The sequence below is a fragment of the Marmota marmota genome, unplaced genomic scaffold (genome assembly GCF_001458135.2).
Source record: "Marmota marmota marmota unplaced genomic scaffold, marMar, whole genome shotgun sequence".
NCBI lineage: Eukaryota > Metazoa > Chordata > Mammalia > Rodentia > Sciuridae > Marmota > Marmota marmota.
The window spans coordinates 42,586,840-42,595,609 of NW_025999932.1; the positions used below are offsets into that span (position 1 = coordinate 42,586,840).

At 32.6% G+C, this 8,770-nt stretch overlaps 1 pseudogene; it reads right to left on the bottom strand.

Moving 5' to 3' along the window:
* Window positions 1-294: 294 nt before the first annotated feature.
* On the bottom strand, window positions 295-8,161 carry LOC107141067 (annotated as a pseudogene).
* Between the last annotated feature and the right edge of the window lie 609 nt (window positions 8,162-8,770).

Sequence of the window (8,770 nt, forward strand, 5' to 3'; positions counted from 1 at the left end):
CATATATGCTAAAGGGGCAATGTTAAATCAATGTTATGAAATATTTTTGTATAACTCTTTTAAAAAATCGAATAAATACTATTTTAATGAAATTTCCTTCAATCTTGATCTATTACTGTGTGTGAGGTGTCAGTAAACTATATCCTGTGAGCAAAATGTGGCTCCTCACCTGTTTTTTGTTTTGGAAAAAAAAAAAAAGTTTAACTGGCACACAGACACACTCACTTCCGTTCTGTCAGAATATGATTTTGCTCCACATTGGCAAAGGTGAGTAATTGAGACAGAGACTGAATATCACACAAAACACAAAATATTTATTATATGGCCCTTTAAAAAAATATGGTCAACTCTACTATAGATAACAGTTGGAAATCTAGCTGAAAACTAATCTAATTTGTTATTGTGGATTTCTTTTTATTCTAGAATTCAGAATCTTTATGCAAAGATATCATTTCAACAAATTTTTTTAAAAGGCATAAAGATGATATGATAGAAATGTACAGATATCAAGTATATAGTAAACACAAAGAACATACAGGATCTTTTAAAAACTAAATCAGTTTATTTTAGTTCTTTTAATATAAGCCTGCCTGATTACTCACTAACTAGGAAAAGGAATGGCTCATTTTTATAATAGAATATGTTACTGAAAATGAAGTTTTCTACTACTATGGTCACAATAAAAAAGAAAGACCAATTCTTTTTATAGAAATAAAAGGGTAAAATTAAGTATACTTAATTATTTTTTTAAATGAGGGGAGAAAAAGGCTAGAAGAGGAAGAAGAAGAGAGGGGAAAAAAAGAAGGAGAAAGAGAGGGAGTCAGATAAAGAGGCAAGAGAGACTGGAGAGAAAAGGGAGAACCCAGTACCTCATTCTCTAATCCATATGAAGCCAATCTGTGTGTCAAAATTAAGACCATCTCGGACATGGGAGAAAAATTTGTCAGGATGGCAAGATGTACAAAGGTTGAGATTCTGGTTCAGGTCGTGAATATTCTATGGAAGAATTCCTTCTTGTTTTAGAAGAATACTTAGGATAAAGATTTTTCGAAAGAGAGCAAGCATTTATTTTACCAAATGCCAAAGAAATATGAAAACAGTATGTACAACGATGTAAAAGGGTTCTATATAAAATCTGGTAGGAATAATGCAAATTGTTACTTATGTACACAACAAAGAATAGCTAAGAAATGGTAGATTTTTATCACCTAAGTTTATAAATGAACTCTATGAACTTCCATACTGTCCTGTAGACATAATCTAGTTACAGAATTTTATAATCAAAATCAAGGGCTTACTTAAGAAGAAATTTTTCAAATACAAGAGTATTTTTAACTAAGATTCATTTGGTTTAGACAGAGTGTGCTTTTTAGTCATCTAACCATCTGGTCTTCTTTCCTTTTAATTAGCCATATTTTCACTGAAAACTTGCTTCCCTATAAAACTTGAAATATGAATGAAAATTAGTGATATTATTTGACAAGTGAAATCAAGAATCAATTCCAATTCTTTATACTTAGGTATTAAATGAGTAAGGTTTTACTGACTGGAATAGGAACACAATTCAAATCAGCTATCAATTTTCCTTTGTAGAAATAACAAATATTTTCCAATAGATATTAAAAGCAAATTTTTTTAAATTCAAGATGCATGAGACCACAAAAAAAGAAAAGTGGCTGTGTATTTATGTTACCTAATATTTTTTTGAAGACATATATCCTTCCAATTAATTAGAAAATATGAACAATTTTAAAATATTAGCTTTCTAAATGTTTTTATATTCTAGAGAGTTTACCCGAGGAATGACTGTAATGTCAAGTAAATGCTAGTTAAGTTTAAGTAGAAATTTAAACTTTTTCAATGCCAACTGTTTCTTCCTTCACTTTCAAATTAATGAGAGATGCCATACAAGAAATTTTATGTCATTTGCACATGTTGAGAATAGATTTTATATTTAAAATGAGTTTTTGTGTAGTGTATATTGCAGTGTATATATGCCACCTGTCTTCTTGGAGTTAGCAACTGGTCTCTAAAATAATTTTCATTTCAGAAGCAATAAACAATAATCAAACTTGCAGTTCCACAGTGAAAATCAAACATACCTGGTGGCTTTAGGGATGTCAATATGGGGACTGGGTGAGTTAAAAAGTCATAGGCATTCAGGATGAAGATTATGAAGTGTGTTTGCTGATTCCCTGGGAAGAGTAAAACAGCAAGGTCCTACTGAAGGGACATACAGCAATAATGTCTTCTAAGCTACAGCCATATTCTGCTATCATAGCATTCACTGTAGCTATTGCAAACCTAATATAGTACCTCTCAGGCCTGGAAAATAGGAAGAAAAAGAGATAAGGAAGATTAAAACATAAAATTTCAACTCAATTTGTGTCTAAGTTAAAAATGAATAGATTCAGTTTCTGATTCACATAATTATTACACATAATACTTTTTCCAATGTGAGATGTACTTTTACAAAATACATGACACAGAACAGCTATTTAATGGGAGTCACTATTCTCTTCCTTTAAAAACTGTTCTATATGCTTCATTTATACTATCTTAGTCTTCTCTCTTTACAAAATATTAATTGTGGTAAGAAACATATAAAATGTACCATTGTAAGTGTACAATTCAGTAGTATTAAGTATATGTACACTGTTGCATAACCAATCTCCTGCAGAACTTTTTCATTCTGCAAATATGAATCTCTATATCCATTAAATAACTAATTTCTCCCTTCCCTCAGTCTGTGGCATCACAATTCTTTGTTTCTACAAATTTTATCACTCTAGATACTCCTATAACTGAAATCACATAGTTTTTATCTTTTGGGAAGAGGCTTATTTTATTTAGCATAACGATCTCAACGATGCATTATGTCAGAATTTCCTACCTTTTTAAGGCTAGATAATATTCCATTGTGGTATACCACAATTTGTTCATTTATTCACCTGTTATTGGGTGTTTTGTTTGCTTCCAACTCTTAGGTATTATGAATAATGCTGCTATAAACATGGGGCGGGATATGTCTTTTAGATTGTGCTTTCAATTATTTTAAATGTATATTCAGAAATATAGTTGATAAATCATATGGCAATTTTATTTTGAAATTTTGAGGAATGGCCATACTGTTTTTGGAGGTGTGAGTCATTCAACATTGTTCCTTTTTTTTTTTCCCCTGAGATTGTTGTAACTATCAGAATCCCTTTGAGATTCCAATGAAATTTTGGGATGGATTTATTTAGAAAAAAGTGCCTTTGGGATTTTATATGGATTGCGTTAAATCTGTAGACCACTTTAGGTAATGACATCAATATTAAGTCCTCCAATCCATGAACATGGGATTTCTCACCATTTGTTTGTTTCTTCTTTCATTTCTTTCAGCAGTATTTTGTAGTTTTCATTTCTACCTCACTTTTTACACATAAAACAAGTCTACTTCCATTAACTTTCCTTTTTACAAACTTCCCTTCCTCTTTGTTGGATTCTGTGGAATTCTAAGATTAAACCATTTACTTCAATCCTGCTTTCTCTACTTCCTGAAGACAAAAACCAAACAATGTTGCTTTTTTCCTTTATTCCCTATATTGGGAGTAAGATTCAGCTGATTTAGCTGGACAGTAAGGAGCCCCCTTACTCCTTTCTTCAGCACTCCATATGTATATGCTTCTAAAACTAAGCACTCAGGAGAAGAGACCAATCTTTCCAGATAAAGGAAGAAGATGCTGAAAAGCAACAAATATTTAGATGATAAATTAAACTTCTGCTGGGAACCCATGAGATATGTGGTTATGGGAAGAACAGAATGAAATATCAGATTCTAGGTAAGTAAGTGGATGGGATATCAGTAGCCAAAATAGAAAACCAATGTGGTAAAGAAGGCTGTAGAAAAAACATATTGCATTTTTAACATGATGATTTTGAGCTACCTCTGAAATTAAAGGCAGTGATTTCAAAAGAAAGCAAATAGAAAAAAGTATTCTGAGCTAAAAAGAGATATTGTCAAGACTTTTATATGGACTAGAGCATCTCTCTGCCTTGGAGGCCATCCTTAATTATTCACATACCTATAATGTATTCATCCCCTATTTGTTTCTTTTCTGAAGGACATGCATATGCAAATATATACATCTGGCTGAGGAATTTTTATTAAATTCATCATATAGACTGCTTCATCTTAGAGATCTTAAAAATAAACATTTCAAAACATTATTAGTAAATAGTATTTCCTTTTTAAAACCAAGAACTGAAATCCAAAACTTAAACAACTTTTGACAATGTCATATGATGACCCTGAATTCTCAACCAATTCCATTAATTTAGCTAGGTCAGAAGAAAAATATGTCACTTTTTTCTTTATAGTCTAAATATCAAAGTAGTCACAGATTTACAAGTAAGAAGGAATTCAAAACATCAGTTCTCATTTCACATAGAATCATAATCACAGGATAATTTAAATATTATTTTCAAATACCTTCACCAAAAAAAATTCTGTAACCTTAGTATAGCATCTAAAAATACATCTGTGCTCTTCGGCAACAGTTATCGTTAAACACATGTAGTCGTTTAAACTAAATGCAGTTTTGCAAACATGTCTTCCTTTTTTTAACTCCCTACTTTTACATGGGCTGCTGCATCTGTGTGAATTTCTTTGCATACCATGCCTGACATTCCTACTCCCTGGTGCCTGAATATCAAGGGTCCCCAAGCAGAGGTAGCATTGTGTCCCTAGGCAGTACTTAGACAAGAATGGAGGGTTGCTGTTTGATTATTGCAATGACTGGGGGTGCTACTGGCATTAAGAATTGCAAGGGCCAAAGATACTTTCAAGGGCACAGTAGAATTATCTTACCCCTTAATGTTAATAATATCCTTGCTTACCAAGTCAGTGAGACCCTGTCTCTACATAAAATACAAAATAGGACTGGGGATGTGGCTCAGTGGTTGAGTGCTTCTGAGTTCAATCCCTGGTACCAAAAAACAAATCAAACAAACAAAAGGACTAGGGATGTAGCTCAGAGATAAAGTATCCCTCTAAAATTTTCTCATCTTCTCAGCTTTTAGAAAACCTTATTCCATGCAAAGATATTCTAAGACTTTTCTACAAGCCACTGCCAATACTTCTCCATTATCAAATATACCAGTTATACCAATTTACCTGCCCACTACATGTGAGAAGCAGTTTCATGCATCCAGCAGCACCCAGAGGCAGTGAAGCACAGTGGTTAGCAGCATAGGCACAAAGCCACTTCTGAGCTTAGTCTGGCTCTACCAAATACTAGCCACATGATCTTGGGTTAAGTTACTTAAATTGCTGTTCTTCAGTTTCCTCATCTGTAAAATGGGGATAATGGTAGATTTGACTACTTTCCATTGTTGGAAGGCTGACAGATGTTAAACACTTAACACAGTGCAATATAATAATGCTTAGTATGTGCTACACATTATGCCTGTCGATAGGTGAAAATGGTTTCTGATGTGAATTCCTTCTATAATTCATAAATGTTAAGCATTAAAAAAATAATAATATCCTTGCTTACAAACACTGACACTGAGCCAAAACCTAAAGACTCCTCAGGAATCTACCTAGGCACCATCTCCTTTGGGAATTCTACTCTAATTCATATCATTTGACTTATATATTCCCTTTATCTGCTCCTATAATAAGAGTATAGTATGCAGGCCCCACCCCTATCATTACATCGATCACAAAGTAATATAATTAACTGTCACGCCCACTAGAAAAATTCATTTTTTCCTGCATTAAAAATTTATGAGAATCCTCAATGCTTAATTAAATATATTTACCAGAGTGAGAAACCCCACATGCTTTTTTGACAGGATCTGTGAAAACTATAGGTATGCAGTCAGCACCAAGAGCTGCTATTGTGACTCCTCTCTGGTTCCAGGTGAGGTTATTCCATCAAAAATTCAGGCTCCTCCCTTCTCATAATCCACACTTCATTGGCATGATCAGTCTAATATCAAAGATACATGATAAAAAGATTTTGAAAATGGGGTTTCTCATAACATAAGCTTTTCTGAAAGCACTTATTTCAGCGCAAAATTATGTAACCAGCATAAATTACTAGAATTCAATAGGTCTATAATTTCAATACAAAACACTACATGCAATATCTCTGCATGTTTTACTTAAAGGAAACTAGGTTTTAACACTTAAGAGTTCAATAAAGCTCATGATGAATACCTCATACTTAAAATGGGTACTAGTCTTCCAAAAATTAGAATTTAACATTTTCAAAAGAAATTAAAATTACTTATCAAATTAATATTGCATTTATTTTTCCTAGACTCAAATAAAGCTAGAATTTTATAAGGAATAAGATATTATTCCTTAATTATGACGCTAGTATTTAGAAAATAATGGCTTTTCTTTCTTATAATTCAGGAATCTTTCTTCTACCTCAAAAAACGACAGTGTTACTATATGAAGTATTGACCATACTTTTAGAATTGAAGAGCTCCAGATGAAAAAAAAAAATCTGTGTGTGTGTGTGTGTGTGTGTGTGTATATATATATATAATGAGATTTATATAAATATGAGATTTATGTAAATATATATTTATGAGATTTATATATCTCATAAAATTGATTTTTAGGCTATGATATATAAATCTCAGAAGAAAAACCTACTAAATTTTTAGATAAAACACCAGAAGCAAAAGAGAAATAACTTAATTAAATTCCATGTAGTTAATGGTGTGGTCTAAAAATATGGCTCAAAATATGAAACAAAATTTTACCTTTATTTGATAAAATTTTTCCACATTAAATCCTGCAGTATTTGCCAACCTATGTAGATTTTCTTGAACAACTACCTTGGGATCTCTTCGTTTGGAACTACTGAAGAGATTGAAAGAACTAAGAGTTGGTATATAAGATATCCCACCTAGTCTTACAGTAAATCCATGTATGAAAATATCTGTTGAAGACAAGTAATGAAGATTAAAAAGACGCTCTCCAAAAGACTACAAAGCAAAAAAAAAAAAAAAAAGACTACAAAACATTACAAAAGCCAGTCTCTCCAGCAGACCTCCCTGATCACTTCAACCAGCTCTTATTTATCTGGCTTCTAATTTTGACAGCACTTTGTACCTCCATATGTTCTTATTACCTACTGCTGTTTACCTTCCATATGGGATTACTGCTCTTCAAAGGGTATCTTCTGTCTCACCTGTCTTTTTGGTACCAACAGCATATAGCTCACAGTAAATATTATCTAACCAAGAAGGAAGATTGACTATTTTAAATTTCACTCTTCTGGGAAAGTATTAATGAGTTGATGTTTTAGAACTTCTAAATAAAAGATTTCTAGTGTTATAAATTGCATCATAAAGAAGGGCTGGGAAATTTGCTTAAAGCTAAATTGGTTTAGAACAAATTTGTATATTTAGTATGGCATTGAAGGAGTCTTCTCTTGTCACCCCTGACCCACAAGGCCATGCATAACACACATTGCAAATGATGCTAATGAACAATAAGTGAACATAAGAAAGGATGGGAAGAGGTGAGCAACCTCTGAAGACAGACTGGATTTTCACATATACAGAAAAAACAACAGAGAATGTTAAATATACCTGGGATCAAAGGAGATGTGATAATAGTGAATTCTCCTTTCAGTGCTGGCAGACTTCTCAAATATGTTTCTATTTCACTCTGGATTTCTTCTAGTTCATGAGCTGTGATTGTGTTTATCTCAGTGGACTGTTTCAAAAGGCCATCTCTCAAAGTCACCTATAAATCTTCAATCTCAAAATTGTAAACCCCAATGAAGAGACGATCAATAAAAGCCTTCATTAAGGTTTTCCTGTGTGCAGGTACAATTACCTTAATGCTGCTTAGATTTTTTTCATCTATTTTTTGTTTAATGGTATACAAAGAGGCAGCCATGCTGGGATTACTAATAGTCTCAAATTCTCTCAAGAGAGCTAATAATCCATTTCTTGTTTGTAGTTCACAATTATCATGTTTACCATCCCTTTCATACCTCATGTTACTTGCAACCCATTATGCAAAGGAACTTGACCTTGGCAGCAAGGTGGTATTGGATGGCATTCAATGTCTTTAATAATATCTCATGGCAGTTTTCCTGACAGGTCAATTTCAAAACAAAAGATCAATCAAAACTGCTTCTGCCATCCTTCAATAATACACAAAGTTTTTCAAAGAAGACTTCTGTGCCAAACAAATTACCTGAAAAAAGAAAAATTGGCACAAGTAAGAATACAAAATGATATCAGTTTTCTTACACTTTACAACAGAAATGTGTGGCAAATTAAAAAAATAATTAATTGTCTTGATCTCAAAAAATAATCAAAATAGGGTTGGGGTTGTGGCTCAGTGGAAGAGTGCTTGCCTAGCAAGTGTGAGGCGTTCCATCTACAACACCACATAAAAATAAAACAATACAGTCATTGTGTCCATCTACAACTAAACACACACACAAATATATATATATATATATATATATTTTTTTTTAAAGTAACCAAAGAGTACCTATACCCCTTCCAGAAAAGAAAGACCACTATTAATCACAGGAGAAACATGCCAAAGTCATCTTTTATTCTTTTTTTGTGAACATGTGGGTACATCTTTCCAGAACAATAATTCTTCTGCTTTATTTTCTTTACACAGGAAATTTCAGTAGAAAATCACTTGTTGCCTTAGAAAGTCCTGTTTTTTAATTACAGGGTGTCAATCTACGTGCTCTACCATTGGTTCTGCATAATTGTTAAATTGGGTCACATC